The 27,918-nt window shown below is 48.8% G+C and overlaps 1 pseudogene across 1 annotated transcript in view; it reads right to left on the bottom strand.

The window, feature by feature from the left end:
* The window catches only part of LOC144118823 (neprilysin-1-like), a 32,134-nt pseudogene extending 4,216 nt beyond the window's left edge, over positions 1–27,918 (bottom strand). The window contains exons 1-18 of the transcript XR_013312156.1: positions 27,823–27,918; positions 27,073–27,105; positions 24,210–24,328; positions 22,342–22,422; positions 21,235–21,396; positions 16,354–16,440; positions 14,556–14,758; positions 13,467–13,649; positions 12,348–12,434; positions 11,460–11,590; positions 9,956–10,187; positions 9,038–9,137; positions 8,310–8,387; positions 6,907–7,019; positions 6,198–6,256; positions 3,191–3,242; positions 2,474–2,541; positions 1,724–1,854 (exon numbers count right to left, since the gene is read on the bottom strand). The product of XR_013312156.1 is annotated as a neprilysin-1-like (transcript). The remainder of the gene's footprint in view (positions 1–1,723; positions 1,855–2,473; positions 2,542–3,190; positions 3,243–6,197; positions 6,257–6,906; positions 7,020–8,309; positions 8,388–9,037; positions 9,138–9,955; positions 10,188–11,459; positions 11,591–12,347; positions 12,435–13,466; positions 13,650–14,555; positions 14,759–16,353; positions 16,441–21,234; positions 21,397–22,341; positions 22,423–24,209; positions 24,329–27,072; positions 27,106–27,822) is intronic.

Raw genomic sequence — 27,918 nt, 5'->3', positions numbered from 1 at the left:
AAAAGGATGGAAGAATATCAGCACAACATGAAGGTTTTTGCTGCCCAGTACTTTTCACTACAATGACAAAGTATGTCCGAGAAGCCGAGCTCATCGTTAAGCAATGGCTCATGAATCTCTATGCGATTAATTTGAGTCGACACTAACGTTAGTAGACGCTTATTAGTGCCTCGGCAAGGAATGACTTCTGTGTTCTTGATTTACCACACCAAGAGTTGTTGATCTCCAAAGAAAGGGATGTTGTTCAAACGCGCGACGATGTAAGCTACAGGTTATGTTGCACACTACGCCGCTCAAATGACAAAAGAACGTGACTTCAGGCCGACGTGCGGGGATAACAGTGCGCACGGACGACTACACGGCGACGACTACATTGAAATACCACTTGAACGAACTTCTGCGGATTATGAAGAAGTGTTCGTTTAAATGAAAGTTCATTTTATCGAGATGAATTACCACGCAAACACTGTCTTGAATCGAGGTATATTTCTAGAACACGAATTGTTCCAAAGCACTTATTTCGCAACGTACAAAACTCTATAGCGATGCCCAGACGAAGACAAGTTCTCTCGTCGAAGCGTTGCAAAGCCACCCTGAAGCTTTCCCTCCCTTGTTCACTTTGTGATTATCAAGAACCATCTGACCGACCTCTCCCTATGCCATGCACTACGGATGTAGTACTTGACAGTCTTGATACTTGGCGATCGGTAATTTGCAGTTTTGATCGCGTGCAGTAATTTTCTGCTGCAGTTTTCTGTCCACCTTCGCCAACTTCGTGTTTTTATGCACCTTTTGGGAACAATCGTCCAATGAATGGCAAACACTTTAGAATTGTATATATAAATTAATGATTTTGTAGCTGAAGTGAGGTAAGTGCTCTAGCGAATACGTTCATCTACTCGTCAAGCTACAATGCAGCTGCGTTGCCGCAGCAGACTGGAGCAGACATGGAGCCCCAAAGCTTTGCAAGCCAAAGTACGGCGCTGTGAAGTTTCATGAACTGCGCAGTTTCGGAATATCGCGGGTTAAGATTACTACATGTCTATTGAAATGAACGATTCTGACCCGAAAGCAGTATGTTATTAGTGCTTCCAAATGATCAGTGCTCGCTGGACCAAAAGTTGCGGTGCGCTGAAATTAGTTTCCACGGCTACAACAGGGATTCGGCAGCTGATTTCGTTAAAGTTCGTAAAACAGAAAAAGTTGTTTGAAGTGACGTTCATTTCGGTGTTAGTTCACTGGACTAGGCGAATGCTTTTTTCTCCGCTGCAGCAATATCCCATAAGCAGTTCGGGTCTACAAGCGAGTAATAATTAAGTACGTTCTTAATATTATTTACAGTACATACTGGGTGTGCGAAGACGAAATCAAGGTTGTACGCAGGTGCTTGATTCTGTTTCCTCGAATACAGAGCGTAACGCATAATGGAATAATTTATAGGCGGATTAGGCCGTACCCCTTTCAAACGGGGCAGGGGGGACGTATCAGTAATCGAGCCCCAGTGTGGCATCCAGGACGACGATTTCGCGGTCTTGTTCGCGCCTTATGCAACCCACAGCGGCGACAACCCCAACATGCAATAATCACATTCCCAACGCTTCCAGCTCGTGACGAAGCACTAGCGAAGTTTTTTCTTTCTGTTGGACCGAGACTGCTTCCCTCGTAGGCATGCGTCGATGAGCGATCAATGGATGCGACGCCAGAGAACGGCTGCGGTGCGTACGTTCTGCCCGGTGATGGGGTCGGTGAAGGCGTCGTACTGCTCCAGCAGGCAGCGTACGCCCGGCGAGTATTTGCGGCGCGTGTCGCGAGACCACCACTCGGAGAGCTTGCCGTACTCGTCGTACAGAGACCCTGGCCGCCAGAAGAGAAAAAGAAGGGAGGAGGTTTGAAAAGAGGAGGAGGAGGTAAAACAAGTTAGAAGCTAATGCGTTATTGAGAGGAGCTCATTGCAATACGCATGTGCCGCCTGCGCCATATGAAACCCTTCAAGCCAATTCTTCCCGTGAACTGAAATCTGGGCATCGGTGAAACCAGGGCTTCCGACGTAATCTTTATTCTGATGGTCATGGCTGCTTTCAAAATCTTGGAGCTAGGTTTCTGGCTCATAACATATAGAGCAAGAGCAGGGCATAGCGTTGATAGAACTGAATCTCCACTAGCTGCATTTTGTCTGTTGGACACGGAAAATAACAAAACAAAAGAATGAAGACTGCTCTGTCGGGCATGTGAGTCACGAACCTTCTAAAGAAAAACCCCTGTGGTAGACGACGAGCGCTTTCGCACATGCTCGCTGATACCGTACCAATGTGCTAGTCACCAAAGGTGCGAGTTTCGACTGATCACCTTTGAGCGGGCCTTCGAATTGCGTCTAGTTCCGCTCCCTCCTTTTCATTTTACCGCTTTCAGTTAGACGGCATTGCAGAAGGGAACAAAACAGGAATAAATCAAGCGACCAGTATCATTTTCCCACCTTGCTCTCCGAAGCCGTAGACTATTTGCTGGGCCAGTATAGTCCCCAGGGCGCCGAAGTTAATTGGCCTGCGTGGAGTGACAAAGGGGATGTGTCCGTCACTGACCCAAACTGGTAAATTCCATCTATAATGTGCGAAGCAAGCAATCGCAAAATCGATCATTCGACGAATCGAAGTGTCAACAATGCTTAAGTGCACACTAAAGACCGTAAGCACAGAATACAGGAACCCGAGTATACCACTGCACGATACTTACAGCGTTTCACGGGCCCCGTTATCGAAATGAGCTGAGAGCCGCGGCCTGCGGCACTGACCGTTGTAATAAATCACTAGGTAGAGATCCTCGTGACCAGCCGTGGTGAATTGCGATATGGTGTTGTGCTGCTCAATACCAGTTTGCAGAAAAGGCCGAGCAACATTATGATGGAAGCCGAAATCAAAGACGCCTGTGTATTTACACTTGCGTAAATGATGGAATCGTAGAGGGTCGCATCTAATGAAGAACGCTAAACTAAGATCCCCATTACAGATCTCGGTGCAGCGCTTGGAGATAAATAAAAATATATTTGTGCTACAAGCAACTTGCCCTGTCTAAATATGAAGGGATATTAAAGGTAAGTGCAAAACTAAACAATTTCTTATCGTTTGTCTATCAAGCTGGCGAAGAATTTGACTAAAGACATCTGAAGAAGACACCACTGCGGTGCCAAGCTTACGGCGGCATGTCGACGAGAAAAAACGGGAACTGGATGTACTCGAGTGGCAGCACTGAAAAAAAATATAGTTCGCTTTTACAGTTGGTGATCCGACCAGATGTGTTCGACAAACAAGCAAATGCAAAAAGAACGAATTCATTCATTCATTCACCCTAGATTCGTTCGTAGAGCTGCCGAGTGACTTAAGTCTCTAACTGTTCGATTCGGCGGCACTGCGTCATTCTCGAAATGAAATGAGGCTCGCTTTTAACTGCCGTAGCCTACGTTAATTTAATAACTTTGCTAATTCCACCGCTAGATCAGTGTTTAGTTGTATGCATCTGTGTACATTGACACTTAAGAGGAATCATACAGGGAAAGCAGTCTTTGCACACTACAAAATGTGGAGCGTTTCGTTTAGTCAACAAGTATGCACATCAAGAGCAAATTGTTGATACGGATTTGTGCACACTGTTTTGTAGGTGCTTATCTAAAGAGGGCGTTATATTTGCACCAGATTTCCAAAAAGAAACAGTAAACGAATGCCCTTGAAGACATCTGCCTACCGATTTAATCTACTCTATCTTTAAATCAGAAAAAAAGGAAGCTGAAATCGTTGCCAGCGCGAAAGTTTGGAGAAACTTTGGTGCAGTGGAATTGTGAATAAAGGAGTGCTGCACTCACTGAGAATGCATGACGAAGCCACTTGATGAGCGTTTTACATTTTTTAGAGCCACGAAAAGCAGTCATAACACTTATGTATATTATGTACGAGTATATTAGACAAAACGGGCTCAGACACGTTAGTGCAAACGCCTTTATTCCTTCCCTAATCGCATATGACTTGGCACATGATAACGAAATACGGAGTCTTAGGGCATGGGGCATGGTTCTCACGAAAACCGTATCAAGCAATTGGTGGCTTCTAAAAGGTGTAACGGGCCCTTAGGTGGGGCACCACACCTTGCCGCCAATCATGCTGCCCGCTACCGGGGGCTAGTTGGCGTAGCTCCTCTCCATCGTACCTCTCATACGATTTTCGTAATAAGAACCGCATGCGCGAAAATTTTCCGCATACACACATTAGATGTTTTTTAAATGTAATAAAGACGGCTGAGAGTACTGCGTATTGCGATGGAAGGCTAGGCCTAGACGCTTTTCAAGAAAGGCTAGGCCCAAACGGGAAGACGACCGTGCCTGGTGTTTATTCTATTGGCGAACGCGAGGCGCGTCCCAGAGGTGGAGCACTGGGGTGTTCGCGATGGTATGTACAAGTGAAAGATGATGATCTATGGAAGGCTCCTACAATGTGTATTTCTCAATTTACAGCTTTGGTCAAACTTAAAGGGGCTGCGAAACACCGCTTGAACGGATGCCGGTTACGCTTCAGATGGATTATTTATGTCACACATATGCTGACTCAAAACAATTACGAGAATCGATGCATAGGAACGGGAGTTATTCAATGAAGAAATTTCAAAATACAAGCAAAAAAAGGCTGCCCTCAACTCGATTTTCGCGCAGCTTCCCATTCCGATTGCACCCTCCCAATGACGACACCACGTGCGACCAATCAATATAGGCTATCATAGCACGTGGCGGAAGTTTGCACTCCATGGTTGCCTGTTCTCTGTAACTCGTTCATGCCAAGGCTGGCAGCGCCGTTTGTATGGTTACAACAACCATGTGAACGCCCAGCTGACCCAGCGATGCTTCACCGTCACGTCGGCGGCGCAGAAGGGAACACTGATCAGTGACGTTCCCTTACTCATGGATCCGAACTCGAGCGCGAGAAACTGCGACGGTGACAGATAGCGCAAGCTATCGGACACATTTAGCATAGCGCGTACCGCTACTGCTTACCGCCAACCATCGCCCCTAGCGCGCTGGTTGGCCACGGCGAGCAAGGAGAGCGCACTGTTGTTGGGAACGTGGCGCCATCTGGCGCCATCGTCCGGTGATCCTCCACAAGCTGACGATGCGCGCTGCCTGCTAAATGCGAAACGAACGCATCCTTCCTTGGGACCGAAACGAATGCTTATAGAGTGCAATGGCTCGATCGGATCGATTCCGCAAAGCCGCTCTCAGATAGAGAGTAGCCATAAGTGTTTAGTGCTAGGTCATAGGATGTTTACAGAGAGGCGCAAAGTCCTTCGATGCGAAAAGTAGCCAGTGCCTCTGGTGGTGTGTTTTTGTTTTAGTTGATTTACAGTGCTTTTATCTAGAGCAAACAAGTTGGTTTTGTTAATGTAATATATTAAACACAAAAACTTGACAAAACGTATCTCTAGTTATTAACGCAATTTGCAGTAAATTTACTCTTAGTCCAATCATCAAGCTCGCTCTAAGTGATGTCATATCCGTTGCTAAAAACCGCCACTGGAAGGGGACACCATCAGCGCCACAAATTTGTTTTTTGCGAGCTAATTAAAATATTAAAAACCACAGTATACGCGGTACGACCGACGCTAATAGCATCACTATAACTCATTCTATGCAACCAACAGGCAAAACAATGCACTGAAAATGTGTTTCGGGGCCCCTTTAAGAGAGGTAGGAAGACCATTTGGTTTTTGTGAGGTTCAAAACTGCCGCAAGTGCCAGTTCTGCTGCTGAAGAGCAAGCCCCATGGACTGAAGACTTTTGACCGAGGCTCTATAGACGTGTACTTTTACATCAGCATGCATGCACAGTGTTGGTCAAAAGTCTTCAGGCCAAAGGCTTTTTGCTTGTGCTGCATAACTGAGCCACCACGGCGCCAATAAAGACCGAAGGGCCTCAAAATGCTAGAAGGTTTCTTCTCTCGGTAGAGAAGCTTGCGCTTGACGTGTACTTTGAATGCTCCGAGTAGCGGATCATTTAAGGAACATTCATTCAACTACAGTGAATGCAATGGCCTGAAGAGTTTTCGTGGGGGGTGTACATTCAATAATATCAGTCTCACACTGTACACACAAATAAAATAGCAGTGATCAAGCAGTCTTATTCAGGAGAGCTGAGCATTCACGGAACATGTGGAGTCACTCACACAGGTAGTTTCCGACTAAGCTGTAGTGCATTGTCGATGTGGGATCAGACGGAAGCCATCTGAAATAAGATTTAGACAAAGAAAAGCGTCATAAAGATAACCTACATTTCGTAGGATGTAGCAAGCTACTCTGAGTCAAGCCACTCGCACACTGCAGCACACAGTTTCGTTATCGATCAGACGAGTTATATTTGGATGAAACCAAGCAAAGGGCATGCAAAGTTCTCTCTGTGGATGAGTGCAGTAACATCAGGGTTCTGTCTGTGGTTGGACACAGTAATCTAAAAAGCCAAGACAACGATGAAGGCCTTCACACTTGCACCCACATCGTCATTGAAGCCACTCTGCTAAACTGAGAGCCGTAGTGGCATCTTGTGTGCTCGCTGTATGCCATCTCCGCTGGAATTGCAGGTTTTATTACACGAATGAAATCCATCACCGACGTACTTGAGCCACGTACGTACGCGTAAGTTCACAACTTTTAAATCACATAAAATAATTTAACATAAACATGTTTTTCCGAATATATGGAGGATTTGATGAGCCCGCCGGCTTAAAACGATAAGCTCTGTAGAGAGCCTCACCATTGGCCGTGCTAGTTTGATACAGGAAAACCTTAACCAGCCTCTGCAAAGTGTCGCGTTCACTAGTGATTTGCTGATTGCAAGATGTCTAGACTGAAATTGATATCGGGTTTAGTCATGCGTACCCGAAATCCTGAGCTCTCTTGGATTGTCTCAGTCGACCGTAGAGGATGCGGTAGTAAATCCTCTTCGCGTGAAGAACGCTTTCAAAGAAGTCTTCCTTTCTGAGGTCAGGAAGCTGCAAAAGCAAAGAGAGATGCAAGTTAAATGAGTGACATTGCGGAAGTCGAGTCACTGCAACTCGTTGCCCAATCACTGCCTACAGAAGATCCTAGCATAGATTAGCGGCAGAAAGAACCGACGGGTGAAGACTGTGGTCACTCGACTGTAAGATGCACTGTTATAGGTATTAGAAGCATTGTGCATGAACATCATCTGTGAACATTCATCATCATCATCATCATCATCATCAAATTTCGACCGCCTTCATCATGTGGAGCGCCTAATTCTTGAAAGCTGCATTAAAGCCTGCTCCGGAGGCCCTCCGTCTCACAAGTAGTGGAGGTGTGTCGCGATCTTTCAGTTTAGTCCTTCCTCCTCCCTCGCGGAGCTTTGTTCAAGTCGCTTTATGGTCAGCCCATCTATATTAATGTGTTCAGGAAGCACAACCCCCGGTACTGCTTCGCCACCTCCACCATTCCTGCAGCTATCGCCGCCGGCATGCTCCCTCCAGGCCTCACTATTTCCACCCGCATCAGCTGCATTAGCTGCAGGAGCTGTAGGAGCTGACAGTTTCCCTGGCGATGACATGGAAGAATCGCTCCAGTGAGCAAGATTATGTCCCGCTTCCCGGCCCTAGATCGATGTGCAGTGCCTGCAGACATTTTCCTGCATGCTTGCATGAGCTTCTGTAGGTCCTGGTTGCAAGATGCTTCCATGACGGCCGACATTTCAACTGAACCGAAGTCTTTTCATCATTGTCATCTACCAAGGCTATTTATAGACACTTATAATATTAGTATAAAGCAAACATCACTGTGATTGTGCGCGTGTTTTAGCTACAAGCCTACTTAAACTCATCTTGCACAAAAACACGCAAAGCTTAATTTGTGTATTAACGCGATAGAGTTAAAGGTGCCGTTGTCCAGAAAATCCGGTGGCGGCGTTTTCGGCGTTGGTATCGGCGTTGTGAGAGAAAAATTACGGCCATATGGCTCTCGAAGGGGGTCCCCAGAGAGCAACCTATAAATTAATGATTGGTCGCTCGAGAAGAGCAACCTGCGCCACACAAGGCCCACCTCTGAGAGCATCTGCCGTCGCAGGGCACTGGGGCATCGCTTAACCGCTGCACAACTGCGCCATCAGCGGTATAGGGACTCCCAGGGATGTATGAATTTAAAGTAGAGAATTACCTTCTGCATATGTGGGAACTAACTCATTACGCCATCGTGTCATAACCTTAAGGCGGAGCATAAGTGTTCCCTCCAGTTTTTGTTTGTTCGCAAGTTAACTCGCAATTTTGACTCACTTCTTTGTAGTATTCATCCAAATCGCGATCGCTTCTTATCCATGGCGGGAATCCAATGTTCAGTTGAAGGCGAGAGAGCTGGAATTAACCACCAAATAAAAAGGACGCAGGCAGTACACAATATAAACTGAATGTTAGACCGTCAATTTCACATACGCATGCAACAAATCTGTCAAAGTGCGGTATGATGGGTTTCAGCGCACAAAACAAGGATGAAGAAGACAAACGTGCGTTTTCCGAGAACTGGACATAAGAAAGCATTTATGATCTGGACTTACGAGGAAACTACGGACACGTAATAATAACTGATGATATAATTATTCCAGGTTAAATTAATTCTTCAAGCCAGGAACATGCACCAGTTCTGCAGCATCACTGAAACAGCCGCGATTGCTGAATCCCTCAGCTATAGGGCGGCTTCAAGAAACTTAGAATTAAAATTGGTGTTGCCTTATCGCCCTCCTGCTCGGAAACTTGTGGCTCTGACATTCTGGCATTTACATAGCAGTTCACAGCGAAAAGACATCGTCTTACAGTGGTAAGGCCGGAGTCTTATGATTGTAGGTCTTGCAATGCCCTTCGATGCCGGCAAATCTCGCAGCCAAATATTCTCACGTAATTGAAAAATTCAACCGACAAACTGAGAGGGCCGTACTCGTAACAAGTTAGTGAAAGGAATTGGCTGGTCCTGCTCTACCACTGTGCATAACAACGGGGGAGGTGCCCACCTTGACCATCGCCCGCTCCTTAGTTTCCGGGTCCATCCAGTTATTCAGGTCGATGAGGACGTTGAACGCCTGCCCGCAGTTCCTCGGCCATGTCGTAAACCTAGGAAAGAAGAAAACGGATTGAGGAAATTCGCCGATCTTGAAAGTCAGGCAGGTAAAATAACAATAGCCAATCGTGTGGCCTACAGAGCTTGCGAGCTAGAAAGGTTAATTTTATCAGGATGAAGATCTCTTTAACCTACGGTTTATACGGTTCGGAATTCACAGATTTTCATTCGAAAACCTTTGAAACTTCTCTTTGAAAATTTTACGCACCCGCTATGTAATCAGGGATCCACGTAAACGAGCGCAATTACACCGCAGAGGTGGTCTAGTGGTAAAGCATCCGCCTCGCATGCGAGAGGTGCGAGCTTCGATCCCCAATGACGCCGGGTACCCACCGTTGATACAATGGGTACAAGCTTTCCCCTGGTCTGATGCTCGGCTTATTTAGGGTGAAATGCTTGGGAAATGGGTCTCTGACTCCACATTGAGCAAAACTTAAACACCGCGTGGCATGAAGTTCTTTGGTCGCAGATGCCCTTGCGCCATCTCGTACATAACGTCTCGTGCATAACGGGTTCACACACCGGACCGCACAGCCTGCGGGACCAGTTATTCCCCTCTATGTAATTTTAAAACCGTAAATTACTTTCTGCTTCTCACGCACTCACAGGAGCCCCTGTGTAGCCCTTTTAGAACGCGTAGATGTCAATTTAGAAAACTATCTTCTGCGCTCATTAAGTTCTTCTGGCATCAGATGGCTTTACCCGCGTTGTCTACAAAGGTTCCACTCGCGGCACACTATATCCCGGCAGTGTAACCTAAACCGAACAAGTAGCGCGTCCATACGGGGGCGCAATGAAGCGGAGCACCCACCGCCCTGTATCGGTTTCCCGCCTTGGTGACGCGCCGGTCGTAGTAGAGCCTGCCTACGGCGAAGTTGAGCAGGCGCATGGTGAGGCGCACACACTCTCGCGGAACCTCGGTGGGCTCCAGCAGCAGGTAGCGGTAGTGGTCGAACCGGAAGCGCGCCTGCCGGAAGCGGCTCATGGTGTGCTGGCCCAAGGACTCCACGACACGCCAGCCTAGATAGTTGGCCACCATCGAGCTGCGTGGCAACGACAAGGACGTCGGTGTACTTGGTTGCAAAGCCATTCTAAGAGGCCCGGCAGACCAAACAAGTCTGCCGTAAATCGATAACAGCCGGAGCCTCCTGTAATCAGATACAACTCAAGATCGAAGTGACAAATACTACCTTAATAAAGTAGACCTGCTCCAGCCAATGGTGTCGACAAATTGTGATGACGTTGGGGTCACACCAGCACCAGCTCGGGAGACATCGCAGAGGCCTGGCAGGTACAAGGGTATTAGCCCCGATTTACCGGATTAACCACGACGTACGTCATGATGGTTGGACGATGCGATTACCTGAATGAGGGCCCCTTTTAAAAGATATTTGCCGCTTAGGTCTTGAACTGCATCCTACTACACAAGATTCTTGTCGTGACTTGTCGCCTTCTGTCAAATGCCATCATACACGGGGCGGCCGTTTCGTGAGGCTACTCTTCGAAGCAGCTTTTTACCGTCTACTCCTTTTCTTATATCAAAAAGAACTAAGGTGTTATTATTACTCTGCGGCAACTTAGCCCCACTGACACCAACCGAGGACACAGACGAGCTCACTTATCCAGATTGATCAGGTACTGGGCTAACATCCGTACCGAATTACATACATGCGTAGTCAAGAACCAAAACGTCACACAATATATGTAGGTGAGGCGATAGGGGCGCTTTGAGAGAGAAAAAGCCCCCGAGGGTGGTTTTGCAACTTTGAAGCGCTGCCAAGCAATCCATTCATTGGACACCGTGGTATGGAGAACCAATGCTATTTAGCATAAAACGAGAGAATCCTCCTGAAAATTATGTACATGTTTCTTATCACAGGTTCTGAGCTCTATGATCACTATGCCACATATGACGCCTAGATGACTGATTTCATTGCACAAACGTGCTTACACGTTCACACTGACCGACTGCTTTGAGCTAATGGGGCCGTGCCTGGGATGCTGGCTAACTTGTCTACACCCTCTCCTCTGAGTAAGTCTTGAAGAACTATACGTATTGTGCGCAAACATCTATAGAGTGATGTATGAGTAGGTCTTAACGGTTACTTTAACGGAGACAGGTTTTTCGTGCGCCAGTGCCGTGTGGCGTTGTGGGGAAACCTTCAAAGACGACTGAAATGATGGGCCGAATTTAAAGACCATGTCGTTCATGGGCAGTGAGAGACGCTGCAGACACTTCAGCGGAGTAAGGAATAATTCATGGCCTTCACGGACGCTTCTGTCGAGTGGGAGGCAGGCGTGGTGCATTATTTTACCTGGACACCCCCTTGAGCAGCCTGGAGAGCTTCTTGAGGTACATGGGGTGTGTGACGACCACGTGGTCGTTGAGGTCCATCGACACGCCCACGTCGCGCAGAACGAGGTTGAGGAAGTACGTCCACCGAACCTACGCAACAGAGGATGTTTGCACAAAGCAAGCTGACGTGCATCGCTGGGACTTGTCATTTACGGTACCATGGAGAGTTCTAGCTCCTGTTTCTCTGCAATATCGCTGGCGCGATAGCCCGAGAACCTTGCAAATTTCTTCTGAATGGCTGTACTTCATTTCAGGACGTTTTAAACAAAACAAAGAGCGGGCGTAATAGCACGCTTTCGCATTTTAAATTCAATGGCGTTTTTTAACGCAGCTTTCTACGTTTTCTTGGCATGCAAGTGTTGAGCGTAGCGGGAGGCAGCATACTATTTGATTTTTTTTATTTGTTGGACGACTGGCGTTATCTTACATTGGGCGTCGCTTAATAAACAAATGTCGACAAATGAGCGTCCTAAGAAACGCGACGCAAATGTTCGCCTTACAAAAAAATTAATTTAAAAGCGTACGTGAATAACATGCTTTGGATTTGGAACACGCCTTCAAATAATGAAGTCATACTACAACATTTTAACACCAGTAGCACGTAAAGGCTGCGCGGACCTGCAGAAACTTCATTTCCATCGATATCATATACGGAGCGAATTTCTGCAACTAAGAATCAGAACCAGTTTATTGGAATAAAAAAGAAAATATAAGGCCGATTTTTAACTGCCGTCCAAGTTACATCTGAAATGTATGTTGAAGGTACATCGTTATAACCCTTTCACGGCGGGCGTAGGGTGTCTTTAGCCTCGATCCCAACGGTTGTTCAAAACTTGCCTAAACTGACCTCAGGAATGGCGCCCTCGAGAGTTCTCAAAGCCATGAGGTTGTAGACTCTCCTCGGGTTGTGGGTTACGACCTCCGGCTCCGATATCTGCGAAGGCAAACATCAGCACACCGTCAAAAATTCTCGTAAAGATACATGACCAGAACGCCCAGAGGAGCTGGATGGCCAAACGCAAGTCCAAATTTTCGAAGACTCAGTCGCTATTAGCTCGCTCGCTTGCGGGCCCATTCTCGCGTTTCTCTGTAGTTCCAAATAGTTCCTCGAGAATGCGTGAAAATAGTTCAGAAAAAATGGGTATATTTAAAAAAGTGAGCCATTTACAACACTGTATTACTTCCTAATCTGAACTTTCTCTTGCCTGTCACAACTGAAATGTTCGTTGACTTCTTAAGGTAATTTAGTTGTTTTGTTTACCCCTGCTTCCTTCACAAATCGACCAACACAATCTTGCCTGTCACAACTGAAATGTTCGTTGACTTCTTAAGGTAATTTAGTTGTTTTGTTTACCCCTGCTTCCTTCACAAATCGACCAACACAATGTTGTCTCACCTCTGCACCAACAAGCTAACAGTTATCTTTAACACCGTAGTCTATGTTACTTTGGTACAACCTGTATAAACCGAGCTCCCCATAATGCGTTTGTTTAAAGCGGATTGCTGGCGGAAGGGGGGAGGGGCGATTATCTGCAGCCATCAGCGCTGACTTAAATCTTACCGCAGGCCTCACGATTTCTTAATCAGTGGCACAATTCCTAGAAGCAAGCATACCATAGCACAAATACCACCTCTGCTTGGCTTGGAAGTCTCTGCGACTGGAATTTCATTGACATGGCGAGCGACTAACAGGGCTTACAGTTGAAACCGCGTATATGTCAATGCCTCCTTCATGATCAAAACGTTACGCAAACTAGGAGCTGTTAAAAAAATGAAAAAAAAAATAGAATTTCATCGTTGCCAACGCTACCACGCCAAAATTAAGTTACTGCCTGCAGGACAAACGATCTCTCCTTCGGAGTGGCCCAGGGGTCGTGAGGCGTAAGAGGACTCATCGGGGGCGTTGGTGGGCGAAGAAGAGAGGAAGGGCGAGGCGGGACAGCTCAAAGCGACAGGGCCGACTCACGGCTGCCAGCTTGGCCTCGAAGATGACGATCTCGTTGACCAGGTCGGCGGCCGCCACGTTGGAGCCCATGAGCAGCGCGCAGCGGTACATGTACAGCTTGTAGCGGTGAAGGATGCGGAAGAAGGGCGACCGGTAGCGACCTCGCAGCACCATGGGCTCCACGCCGTACGACGGCTGCCCGATCTGTGCACGCGCGCGGGAAACGGAATCAATCTCAGGCTGTGCGCTAGGAGTGCGTTACAAGCCCATTTGTCGCGGCATCTGGCGGCGGGAAAAGCAGTCATCAAAACGCTTTTGCTGGGTCTTTCTGGGCACCTGTTCTTACTTCGCGGCGGTTGCACATTTCAAGGCCCGCTTAATGACCCGTTGTCTTTCTCTCTTGACGCAAAGAGCTGTGCGAGAAGCTCTTTTTCTGCGCCACCAGGAGCCGCATCCATATGCGGGCCTGTTCCTCGCGTGACTTGAGATATTTAGTATAGTGCAATCCGCTTGCATGGGAAGACGCTGCGTAGGCGCAGATCATCCAGAGGGCGCGAGATGGTGACAGGTGCCAACCAGCTGGGCATGCGCGTACTGCGTCGGGACCAATCAACACGTGCGCACTGGCGCCAGATTGATAGCAGTAGCGGCCGTTAATCGCGCTATGCTAAATCTCTCTCCTATCTCGTCGTGCGTTAACGATCAGCCTCATGGCTCCCAACGGCCCTGTATCTTTGCTTTGTGAGAGCGGATCGTTACGCCTTGCATGAGCTCATTACTATGCCGAGAAGAAATTCAGAAACAAGTTTTCGCTCTCCACCGAGGGCTGAAAGAGAATTTTAAGGTTGCTTGCTTGTACGTACCACCACGATTTTGCAAGGCGCCGAACATGAAATCTGGGGACCTCCTTCTGCACTCGAGTTTCCGCGATGCCATACTAACATTTTATTCACACAATTCGCACTCTCCGGCAGTTGTGTCATAAATGCATCTCCGTACGTGTTTTTCTCATCAGGATGTCTCTGCCGTTTACTCACGGCGCCCGCGAAGCATCTGCGACCAATCGACTCGACAGCGGCAAGTGAGGAGGAGGAATGCAGAGCTGCTCACGTAGACCAGGTATCGGTCGCTGTCGTAGTAGTCCAGGCCCACCCGCACGGAGACGATGGCGTCCAGGCCCAACTCCCGGATGACGTTGCCCAGGATCAGATAGGTGGGGAACTTGGCCGTCCGGTTCAGGAGGGGCCACCGCGGAAGGCCCACGTACGACAGCAGCTCCTCCAGCGGCCGCGTGCCCTTGCTGTTGCGCAGGTCTACGGAAACACACGCAATCGATGGTCTTGTTAAGCTAGTGGACTGGACTCCAAAGAGAAGGTGAACGCAGCAGAGGGTAGCGGGCAGTGAGGTGGGTATGTGAGATTAGAAAATCTGCGGGGATAAGGGACCTTTTTTAAGTAACGCACCACTGTAGCGGCTGCCAAGCGAAGCACGTTTTCCGGGTCGGGTCAAAAAAAGCTCTCTCGCATTATTTCTGCCACAGTTCCTTTACAATAGTGGGCTTATTTTTTGGGCAATAGTTAATAGAAGCGAAGGGTTTGCCTAGCCAGAGCAGATTGGGGTAAGTCGTCTGGGGACACACCTTTCGCACTCCACTTCCCGACTAACGAAGGCTGGTGAGCCTGACCGCATCTTCTAGGGCTTGGAATCGGTGCGTGCGGGGACCATGCGTGCTTCTGCGAGGGCCTAGAAGATGCTAGCACTGCACCTAATTATGATTCCACAGTTCATCCGTTCAAAAAAAAGGAAATTAGTTCGTGGACAAACGCATGCAGCGAACTCCTCCCCATTTTCGCCTGCCATAGTGGGCAAAAACGGCTGACGAGGCTTGGCCCATGCGCAGGACGGTACTGGAAAGAGGGTCATTAGCCTTAGTCCTGCAGTGAACGTGACGTGACTCGGTTGACTATGACGATAACGATGATGAGGAATACGCGGGTACTGAGATAGCTCTCCCCATCTGCAGTTGTTTTGTGTTGTCTGGCCTGCCTGCCATGAATGCGCAAGATTTTGTTGCTAATGCAGCAGAAATAGAGCGCCCGTTTGAAAGCATAGGTTGATATTCATGACACAAAAAATGGTGTTTACTTCGCAGAATGGCCGCCAGAGAAGGATGCTGCTCCCTCTCCCGTTATCCTAGTGCAGGAAAAGAACGTTTTTTTATGTAATGGGGAGATATTCTGAAAAATATACATGTTCAGGGGAGCGCCGATACGTGCCCGGTTTTGACTATAATGGTCCATGCAACATTGCGGTTGTACAATCTTTCCAGAAAAATCTTGACAGAAATTCAAAGAAAAAAAATACGACAAATATTTAAACGCAAACTGTAATTATAGATAGGGCACCTCGATAATTTTTTTAGCGGTCCCGCGCGCGAAGCAGTTCCGGAACTACTCAAAGAGATTTTTTCTGTTTTCGCAAGAATAGACGCGTAACCTGCATTCCACGTTTCCTTTTAGTTATTCTCCGAGCGATCAACCCTGCTGTCATCTCATGTGTCGGATAAAAGGAAGCATTGGGTGTTACAGTGAGAGTTTTATAGCAGCTTCCGAAGATCGCTGTCACAAATGCGCCCACCAAGCTGCGCACTTTTTTATTTCAGCAACGTAGAAAAAATAATAAACAATAAAAATCTGCCACCTAACTTTCGCCGCATGCGATAGCAGGGCCTAAGTTGTGTTTCCTGCAGCTGGCAGTTAACCCTGTCCTGTGCCAGCTGCGGGGATATGGTGGCCGCAGCAGCCACATGGCAGGATTACTTGGAGAGGTATGGGCAAGGAAGGCATTTGCCGCGCCGTGGACGCACTCAGGCTGATGATGAGCATGATGAAGGTCGCCGCAGACTCACCGACATTGAGGCAGGACTGGAAGAGTGCGGCAGCCTTCTGCGTTGCAGTCTGGTCTCGGTACGTTACCACGGTGTTGTTAAGGATCTCTGCACGGAACAAGCAAGTCTCCATATAAGAGGAAGCAATTTCGCTCGAGGTCCTTCTACAACCGCTGATTTCAAACACCGAGGAGGAGGAGCCATTCGTGAGGAACGAACACTTAAACTGCCGTGCGACGTAATAACTCACCACATTATTAGAGCGCTGTACAGCATAGCGCGATCTGCGATCCGCTTCCGTGATCTGTTTCCGCGGGGCGTCACTGCTCATGTCGAGGCTGTGGTTCCAAGCGGGGGCTGCTCACCAGTTCCTAGTTCGGGCAGACGGCCCCGAAGTGCTCGCGCCGCAAGAGCCCTCCAATCCCCTCATCCTACCCAGCTACGTGCCCATCGTCCCCTTTTCTCCTACACCCCCCCCCCCCCCCCGGGTTGCATTTCTTGTACGCCGTGCGCTCAGTACTATCTCTCACCCCTTAGACGTCCCCGAAATAGATCATCTCCTCATCGAACTCATGCCGCAGCGCACTCAGGATACTAGTCTCTTCATCCTCAACGTATACAGCCACCCGAAGTGCCTGCGGCACGACTTCGACCGACTATTCACGCATGCTAAGCGAGCCGCAAACAAATGTCCCCTTCAGATTGTAGGGGACTTCAACGCCCCGCACACGGCCTGGGGCTACACAGCCGACACACCCATGGGGCGCAGGGTATGGCTCGCAGCTCAGCAGACTGGCTTCTCCTCACAGACCCCACCACCCCTACTCGCACCGGGAACAGCGTCTGCGCAGGCACTACTCCTGACCTCACCTTCACCCACCGCCTCCCTCACGCTGCGTGGTGTAACACCCAGAAAAATTTGGGTAGTGATAACTGCACTACCGAGATTCTCCTACAACCAGGCCCAACATGTAGACCCTCTCATGATGCTACCATCACGAAGTGGGACTCGTTCCGCACCTCCCGAGCAGCCCGCACTATACACACCATATCAGGCATAGCCACTTGGTGCGACCAACTCCAGCGTGACGTCCGCGCCGTGAGTCGCCAACTCCCAGAGGACTGCCCTGAAGACGCGATGGATTCCCATCTCCTGCGCCTATGGGACGCCAAGGCGGGCCTCGAACGGAGATGGCAGCGTCAGCGCTGGAATAGAACACTCAGACGCCGACTGGCCCGGCTCAACAAGGAGATTGAGATGCATGCTGCAACTCTGTCTCGCCAAAATGGTAATCTCTCTCTAAAAAGCTGGACGGCAACATGAGCCTGCCCCAGACCTGGAACCTATTCCGCCATCTCATTGATTCGACACAGTCCAAGACACACCAGAAACACAACCTCATAAAGCTCATACTCATATGCGAGGCCTCCCCGTAGGAACTTCTCGAGGAGCTTCGTGAACTATTCCCGGCATATCCCTCCGCAGACCACCCTGACTACACAGGCTCTCCCAACGACCTTCTCGACTAACCGATCACCGAGGCGGAAGTGAGGGCAGAACTTCGGCGCCTCAACGCGTCCTCAGCTCCTGGCTTCGACGGAGTGCACAACAAGGCACTCCGCAACCTCGATTGCCCCTCCGTCAAAGCCCTAACCGACTACTTCAACGAATGCTGGCTGCGCGGCTCCCTCCAACCTCAGTGGAAAGACGCCAAAGTAGTCTTTATTTCGAAATCCGGCAAACCACTTCTACCCGCTAACCTTCGTCCCATATCTCTTACGTCGTGTGTGGGAAGCTCATGGGGCGCGTTCTCCAGACCCGGCTCGGCCGGTATTTGGAGAACAACAACCTTATGCCTTCGTGCATGTTTGGTTTCCGCCCGGGCTTCCACCCAGAACGTCTATCTACAGCTCAAGCACCACATCCTTGACTCCCCCCGCGGGCGACACCAATCCTATCGTCGGCATCGACCTAACAAAAAAAGTTACCCACGCAGATATCCAAGAGGGCCTCCACGCCCTAGGCGTAGGCCCGCGGATGTACAATTACGTCCGCGATTTCCTCTCCGAACGAACAGCCACACTCACCATGAGCGACCACCGGCTGCTTGATGTCTCACTGGGAGCACGGGGAACCCCTCAGGGTGATGTACCGTCTCCTATCCTCTTTGATATAGCCCTTCTCCACCTCCCCCACCAACTCGCCCAAATACCCGACATACATTTCAGCCTCTATGCTGACGACATCACTATCTGGGATAATCAAGGCAGTGATGCCGACATGGAACACAACCTACAGTCGGCCCTCAACATCATCGACTCATACGCTCGCGCGCGCGGCCTAGCCTTCTCCCCTTCTAAATCAGAAATCTTCTACCGCCCCAGGCCGCACGACTCCGCCAACCCTCCCATCTCACTCACTCTAGGAAACCTCCCCATTGCCCTGGTCTCCAAGATTCGCATCCTGGGCCTCGTCCTTCACTCCCACGGCACGCATGGCAACGCCATCCACACTCTCCAGACCCAAGCTCAGCAAGCCACCCGTCTCATTCGGCGCGTGGCGAACCGGCGCGCGGGTCTGCGAGAGCGGAACACTCTCCGCCTCACCCAAGCTTACATTACGAGCCGCACGGCGTACTCATTCCCCTACCTCCCCCTAAAGCAGAAGGGGCGAGACCGCATCAACGCGCTCCCCAGGAACTGCACGAAGGTTGCCCTCCGCCTACCCTCCAGCACCTCTACTACCCGGCTCCTCAACCTCGATACCCACAACACGTCTGAGGAGCTGACAGAAGCCACCCTAACAGCACAGCTGACTCGCCTGTCGAGTACCGCGGCATGCCGCACTATACTCTGTCAGCTAGGCATCACCCCGATCACACATCCTACCGAGGGGGTTCCCCTACCTCCAGACCTACACTCCCATCTCATCATCCTTCCAATCCCTAAGAACATGCACCCCGAGCACGACGGAGAAAGCAGGACAGCCCGCGCCACAGCCCTGCACAAGTTCTACGGCAACAGTCCCGAGGTAGCCTACGTGGACGCGGCAGCGTACTCGTTGGGCTCCCGCATGGTTCTCGCCGTTGCTAATTCTAGGGCCCGACTAATCGCATCAGGATCCGTCACAACAGACTCATCGGAAATTGCAGAGGACGCGGCCACAGCACTCGCTCTTGCCTCCACCTCTGCCACCAGAATTATCTCCGACTCAAAATCCGCCCCATCCAATTTCGCCAAAGGGTTGATATCCCGCACAGTGGCTCGGCTTCTACGCTTCTGGCACCCCACCCACCCCACCCACCCTGTAATCCTTATCTGGACCCCCGAACACGCAGGCCTCCCGGGTAACGAGGAGGTCCACTCCCGCACCCGAGGTCTCACTTTTCAGGCCGGAGTTGGATCTCCTCCGCCATCCCGGGAGCGTCTGCTTACGTTCAAAGATATTCTTGCCTAATAGCGAGATACCCGGCGCGTTTACGCACCGCCGGCTTCCTCCCTGACCTTAACCCAGGCCTCACACTGGCGCCGACCCCAGACCCCAACTGCTTCCTACCCTATTCTCCTTCATGCCCGCTACCCCAATCAATTCCTTTCTTCTTGTAAGCTCTGCAGGAAACCGGGAGACTTCCTTCATGTACTCCTCACATGTCCTGCCTTCCCACACCCTCCATCCCCCACCACGGCGGAGTCATACTGGGAGACTCTCCTGGCCAGCTCCGCTGCTGCTGACCAGCGCCGGATAATTACCGATGCCCTGAAACGGATAGCCCTCCAAGGGCTCTCCTTTGCCCTGTAAGGACGCCGCCCTAAGGGTTGCCTCGTATCATGTTAGGGGGTTTGCCCCCCTCGGTATTTGGCAATAAATGTTTCAACCACTACCATGTATACATTGCTCTAAGGGCGACAGATGGCGCCAGGGGCCGGTTAGCTGCTCGCACGCCTGCCGCGTCAGAACCAATCAGCGCGTGCGCACTGGTGGCGCGGAAGGGGATCACGATAGCGGATCGCGCTATGCTAAAACTCAAGAGTAGTCAGGCCTAGCAGTGGTGGTTATGCTGACAAAAAACGCACGTACAGGCAGTATGGTTGTTCCTAACCGTCGCGACACAATCTCCCACACATCCCTCCTCACTCCCCAAGTCTCTTTTTGCTGGACCGCACCACCGCAGGACGTTCACTCCATCCTCTTCCCTCGCCTTGCACGGCATGTCCGCCACCTCCGTTTATGACACCATAGCTGCCACTGCGCCCTCCTAACTTCCTGCGTAACCCACAAAGGTACTGATGGTTCACAACCTGCGCGTGGGTGGTGTAACAAAATATCTCCCCTACTCACCCACCAAACGTGCTAACGTGTTTTTCTTTTTCCTCTTTGGCTGTCGTTAACTGCCCATGGACACCAGCGATCTTGGTATTGAAACAAACTCTAAGCTGGAGCTTCTTTATTACAACTGCCTTGTCGTGTCCAGTTATGCAGTTCTTTAAGAGCGCCAACAAAAACAGCTGAGTACAGATTAGTCGGTGCAAAACTTTGGCATTACACTAAAGCCAGAAGTGCGTAAAACGGCACTAAACGACTCACTTTGTCCCGGAACGGTTACTCCGTTGGGAGGCTAAGGTGCCTCATGTCCTTTTGCAGTTTGTAAGTGAGGGAGTAATGATTTCTCTGGAGTGACTTAAGGTTGCGACAAAGCAATTAGCTCCGAGGCAACGAGACCTGTGGCACTTTTTAGTCCTTCTGGGTTTCAGTGTAGGTCGCAACGTTAGTCTGATTTTTCATCATTTGGGAGTCCGGTCCTAAGAACAACCAGCGTACGTCATGTGCGAGCACAACCACAGCGATTTAACCATCGGAGTGATCCGAATGCAGCTCTCTGTTCAGAGCCTGCCCATTTTCACCTCCTATTTCGTCTTCGACTCGACGCAGCAGGCGCGAATGGACGCTAGTGGTGACCTCGTCCGGGGGCACTACAGCGCCCCTCACCCAGCCGCCGCAGGCGAACTCGTAGAAGTCCTCGCACGGCTCCATCGACGGCATCAGGCTCGAACGGAAGATATCCACTGCGGAATGCGGCAGCAAGCAGGAACGCCTTTCTTGTATGCGCCGTCTCTCGCAGTTATCACTGGTTCCTTGAAATCGTTTATTAGTCCGTCGTGGTCACCACCGCGTGGTTTCTAGGACAGGCAGCTAACTTAAAATATAACATTTCCGACCTTCTCTTTTAACTTATCTATTCCGTTAACACTTGGCTTCTCGGCTATTACGCTGTGCATCTGACTGTGAAAACAACACCTTGTTGAGGATGGGGGTGCCAGCCCATCTCAGGCCACCATTGTTGGGGTTTGCGCTTCAGCGCCACCGGTGCCACCAGAGTTGGAGACGGAGGGGTCGTTGAGTAGACTGACTCGTTCAACAGCGCAGGTCCCGTCCCTGTTTACGATGTCGGACTCCGTTAAGAAGGTGTGGCACCTGCGGTGCTGAACGAGTCAGCCTACTCAAGGGCTCCTCCGTCTCCAACACTGGTGGCCTGCGATGGGCTTGGAACCCCATCCTCAACAACCTACTAGACTTGGAAGGCTTGCGCGCGCCGACGTGACGTCACGCAAGTAAGATGGTTCTGCTCGTGACGATCCTGGCACCGATTGCATCCTCCCCATTCCATACCACCGCCTGCACACTGCGCTTTGACTGTCTGACTGTGACTGCGACTTTGTCTGTGCTGCGACTTTGCTGTTCTTTTTCTTTGTTGTTGTTTTTTACTTCCATGCTTTTCCGTTTAAATTTAGGCCGGTCAAAGCTTTGCTGGTTTGGGCAGCCTCTCTCTTTCTTTTATGCTGTTTTTATACTTTTTTAGAGGACCAATAAAAGCAGGCAGTGCGGGGGCCTACTATGTATATAGTCTAGGTGGCCTTGGCCAGACCCAGTGTACAACGGCGGCCACTGCCATGACGCAAACGCTCAAGCTGCGACGCTTATAATATGGGCGTCGCAGTTGAATGGCTCACCGTAGTTACGGCACTCTTGGGAGTTGCAAGAGAGCGCCGTGTTGGTGTACGGGTTGTACGGGACCTCCGGGTGAGGGCAGACTGCGGTAGACAAGCGTACGTGAGTGAGTCGAAAAGGGGAGTGGAAACATATCCGCTTCGGCCGTTCTCTGTTCACAGTTCGCAACAAGGTCTTGCGTAGAGCGCCGTGATCGTTTCCGAGCGGCTAAGCGACTCCCAGGACTTACTGCGCATTTAATAGGAGATGCGTACAGCCGATAGAGGAAGCTTAATTAAATGAAAAGTTGCACATATTACGTGCTACAGCTGCACTCCGGCGATCGGCACATATATTCTTGCGAAGGACTCTGATAAATTGGACAGCATGAGTTTGTGTACCAAAATTTTAGTGCTTTCATTAACATTTCTGCACGGCACCTGCGCGAATCCTTTATGTAACGTCGTGTACACACGGACACTCAACTTATTTGTTTTGGGTTTCGCGGTTGCTCTTGGGGCTCCGGATGCAGCTTATAGTTGGAACATGGCGCCAAGTCAGGTGGCGCAATGTGAAGCCAGGCATGCGTAATGAATGCGCAAAATTGTTTTCAAGACATAGGTTTTTGCGCAGTGTCATCGACTGTGCGCACCACGAAATGAGGTCGCTACTATTACGCTCACTTATCTGTATGAAAGCGCTCGGTGCAGATCGATCGCTCTCTTTTCTAGGGTCTAATATGGCGAATGCACATGCTGCTTAGTCGCTCTGTCCTGGCTTAATCCGCTGCGGTTACAACACTTTGCATTTTAAGAGAGCTGTGGTGAGCGTACGTTTCTTCCTGCTTGATTTGCAACCCCGATAGGGCCTAAAATGAGCTAAATTGTTTCCGTACAGACTTCACGGAGCCCGTAAAGAATGAGTTACCGTGTGTCGCTGTTTACTCATGAGGACACGAATGAAATTAGAGAAATAATTGCTTTGAAAGGTGAGAGTATTTCGTGTTCTTCGTAGAAGTTTGAGAATTTGAAATTTCTTCTCCCACAGTGGATAATAATTAGTGAGTGGAAGGGTTAAAATACGACCGCTGCAGTGGGAGATCGAATCGCTAACTTGTATTTGTTAGCAGGATCCCACAAACACTGAACCGTCGCTTCGAGTATTTTGGGCAATTTTGAAGGTTTAGGCAGATATATTCAGTGTTCTATGCTAAATATGGCAGTAAATAGATTACACTCACCAAACTATTTGCCTCTATTTGTCCGGCCACAGATCTGCACTGACACAGCTTCCGCAGTAAGGTCAATCACTCAGTCGCTCCTGCTTCTGAGAAGTTTCCCTCTACCGTGCTACATTGTTCCGCTCTCAGAAGCGGTCTATCCAATTTAGGGTGAGTTGATAAGGGGTATTCTTAAAAAAACTTTGTACGCTATAACAACTGTCACGGTCATTTCTTTGGCTCATATGGCTGCGAAATTTGTGAGAACCTTTTCTCTGCCGACTTGGCAGTAGTAGTAGTGGTAGTATAGTATTTGAGGGCCAATGGAGGAGCGGCAACGGAGGCCACGTAATGCGAAACCAAAGGGTGGTGGTTATTTGCAGCAATTAGACTGCAGGGTTCCAACGTTTGCACTACGTGCTCTCAAGCAATAGCTCAGAAATACCACCCTGATAGTTCCGCGTCTGTTCTCTATTTATGGCTCCCTCTTTTGATCCAGCGCTGCTTCACTCACGTCAAGGTTCACAATGGAGCAAAGGCAGCCTCACAAAGCTTCAGCTGAACACTGTTTTGACCACACATCAAAAGTCATACTTAGAAATGGGTCCGGTAAGAAAGCAGCGAAACGCGCACACATGAAAACGAGGCCGTTCGGTTCCCCGGCTCGCTTACTGTCTCTGCTCGCGAAGCACTTGAGCAAGATGATGGTCATGCAGATGAGCGTGATGACGATCAGCACAGCGATGACGGTGACGCACGTGTTGAAGAACGTGTCCGGCTGCTTCTGCGCGCTGCAGTGCAATACATGGTGAGGGAACGCCACGCTATTTCAAACCGCAAGAAAAGCGGACAAGCATGCCGAAAGCGAAACGACCCATGCTTTTATTTTGAGACGGAGCAGGCCAATAATGTGCTTGTCACGCATACAGGGTGTTTCTCCCAAGACTTACAAAATTTTAAAAAGCAGGCTTTCTTAATTAGAAGAGCGCTTTTTTCGGCATAGCATTGTCAGGGGTGAAGTATATCAGAAAATAGCTAAAACATGTTAATTAGCAGGCTGAATAATTAATATTGAAAAAACTTTTTAACTCTTGCCTTAATGCTCTTTAATTACTGAGTAAGTAATATCTATGTCAGTTTTTAGAATTTGGAAAATGTGGTTGACCTCGGCGCTGTCGCCCAACAAATTTCGGCTACATCGCCCCAAAATGCATAAGCTTTTGGCAAGTTTGCAGGCAAAGCAATATATTCAGTGCACGGAAATCGTCGAAAAAGAAAAAAATTATAAATATTGATATGGATATTACTTACGGTGGGCTACACGACTCTCAATAATTACAGAACCTGCCAGTAAGAGTTAAAAAAATTAACTATTGAATATTTTAGTTAACCAGCATGTTAGTTAATTAGTACGCCTTAGCCTTATTCTGATGCAGTTTTCCACTGACAATGATAATCCAAAAAAAAGCGCTCTTCTAACTCAAAAAGCCTAGTTTTAAAAATGGCTTAAAATCTTAGGTGAGACACCCTGTGTATTTTGCGTAACAAGCGCGTCGCCAAGCAGCGGATCTCGCATCGGTAACAAAAACGTTGTGCAGCACAGGTCAGGGGCGCAGCCAGGGGGGGTTCGGTGTCAGAACACCCCCAGAAATTATCTAAGCGCTCCATTTCCCTACCATCCCCCCCTCCCCACAGACGCACACACACCCTCCTTTCGGCCTTTTTTTCGCCCATGCTATTCACACCGCATCGATATATTTAAATGTACAAACGGAAATAAAAAGATCGAGCTTTGGTTTGTTGACAAAAATAGTTCTTCAAATAGGAGCGGAAGTTTTGCAGTAAACAGTCACTCTTCTTCGCCTAGCCCGACGTATGGCATTCCTTTTAATTGTAGGCACAGTTCATCCAATAAAACACACCTTTTCTGCCAGTATACTTTTTCACCCTTGCATTGTCTAGAACTACAAATGATCGTAAACTATCGCGAAAACAAAAAGCGCATTTTTTAAAGCGCCTCTGCGTCCGAGCGCAGGTTCACAAGCATGGATAGAAATTTTGACAAATGCCATTCGTTCGCAGTTGCCGACTTTTTTGTAGAGCAGAGGCTTTTGTGTTGTTATATATTACGTGAAAATTTCTAAATATCCGCGATTTTTCGTAGGAGTATTATTTTTGTTTGTGAGAAAATAAATGTTCTTCACGAATCAAGTCCTCGGAGTTCCGTGTGCGCTCGTATTAAGTATATTACAGTGAACAAAGCAACTATCCATTCAACTTTATTACAGCAGAAAAATGAATAAGATATTGTTTGGGCACGACTATGCCACCAGTACAGGTCTATCTTTGCTCCCGCAATGCACGTACCAGCCTAGTCTTCTCTACAGCCAGAAATGACCTCACCCGCAGCATTTTCACTTTACATGCGATTGAATAAGACATAGAGTTCCATTGTCAGGTGTGCGGTGGTTATCGTGCCACAAAACACACACACTGAACTCATCTTCCCGTCCGACAATATCAGTACTGCCTCTTCCCACCCGCCTACCTCCCCAAGTTCTTTACACATGGAAGAGTTGCGCCGCCCCAAAGCAGTGCCTTCGTCCCGTTCGCTGGCTTCGCCTAGAGCGACATGCCGCCCATGTCCTTGACCATCGAGCTGCAAGTGTGCCCTTCCAGGCTTCTGTGCTATCCACCAGGGATGCTAAGGTTCACAACCCAGTCGTCGCGAATTAACTGCTCACTCACTGTCTCACTCCCCACTCAATTACTCACTCTGTCTGTCTTTCATTCCCTCTTCACTTTATTCTTCATTCACTCAGCCTTCCACGCTCACTCACTCACTTTTTCTCTCTTTCACGTCTCTGACTCTGTCGCTCACTCCAGTGCGGCCACAATTTGTATGGAGACATAGGAGACTACGTTTGCGCCGCGGATATTAAGAAGAGACTTTCCATTTGTATCAAGTGAAGCAGGGCATAGACCATCTTCAAGCTATAATGCTAGCCAAGCTTTGGGGAACTTTGTCACGAAATTGCGGCGAAATTGACGCCGTAACCAACGGCGATACTCACATTGCAACCAAAGCCGAAAATATCGTCAGAAATGAGCAAGAAAACACGCGTAGATACAAAGGACAAACGCCTCCTGAGCTTGTTTCGAAATAACACTCAAGAAGTGTTTGGTCAAAAAAAAAGGAAAAGAGCTGTTTACGAAGCAGACCTAACAACAGTAAATGTTACTATTACGTCACCGAACGATGTGAACCTTGTGCCATTAATATGAGCCTGCCAGGCCATACAATGGGTGATTAAGGTATTTAGTGCGATGTATGAGTCATCCATGAAGCCCCATAGTTTGGGAAGGTTCAGGAGGAGTGCTATGCGCATAATTCTAGAATATAGAACGCCCGTATGCCGTGCGTGTTTCACTCCACGGTTCAACGGGAAATCCACTGGCTTGCATGCTTTTGACGAAGGCGGTGCCAATGTATGCACCGTTGTACTACGCCTTTGTACAGTCATGGAATACTTACACCTTTGCTGCCTTTTCGACAAGCTTCGCTTTACTGAAAAAAATGAACACAACCATGAAGTTTTTCTGAACATATTTTCGATGAACGGCCATATATATTTTTAATGAAATGTTGTAAAAAAGCCAATAGGAAGTCATCAAGATTTGAAATCTAGTAGAAAGTGAACAGAAAGTGTGGGTGGCAAACGATAGGAATAAAGGACTACACAAAACGGCCAAGCCGGAAGAAGACATAAGCGCATACAGCGCTTTACGTTCCTTTGTTCTCTTCCTTATTTATGTTAGAGCTTTGCTTGCGGAGGCTGACGACAGGGCACGGAGAGCGATGCTGTTCAGACCATTTCGCGCGAAGACGTATCAGCAGCCCTGACGAACTGGCCGTAGTTCAACCACCTAGCAACCTCAAATTTTGGCTTTGCGACGGAGTAACGTGGATATGTATAGGGCAAGAAATCTCTATACCGTTGTCTCTAGTTTTGTTTTGTTTAAGATATTACCAAATACGTACCTGGCGAAAGAGTGGAAATTGGTTATTTTTTTTATGAACAAAAATTAACAGTTGACTAAAGGCGCATGCACACGACTTTAATTTTTTTATTTATTTGCCTGAAACACAGACGCAATCCAGGCTCCTAGTCTTATTGAACTGGAAAGCATGACTACTCAGTGGTGCACTTCCTTTTTCCAGAATTCGCTGTAAGTAATATAAAGCGTGAAAAGTGTTTAAAAGGCAAGCGATTGGTTGACTTACTCTTCCTTCTGCTTCGGCGGGGGTCTGTCAAGCAAAGAAAAATAGTAAACAATCTCTATTTAACCGAAAAGAGCACTCAAAACCGACGAAAAGACA

Source organism: Amblyomma americanum, chromosome 2 (genome assembly GCF_052857255.1).
Source record: "Amblyomma americanum isolate KBUSLIRL-KWMA chromosome 2, ASM5285725v1, whole genome shotgun sequence".
In the NCBI taxonomy this organism is placed as follows: domain Eukaryota; kingdom Metazoa; phylum Arthropoda; class Arachnida; order Ixodida; family Ixodidae; genus Amblyomma; species Amblyomma americanum.
The sequence above is the reverse complement of the archived record's forward strand: the minus strand, read 5'-3'. Positions and strand labels throughout refer to the sequence as shown.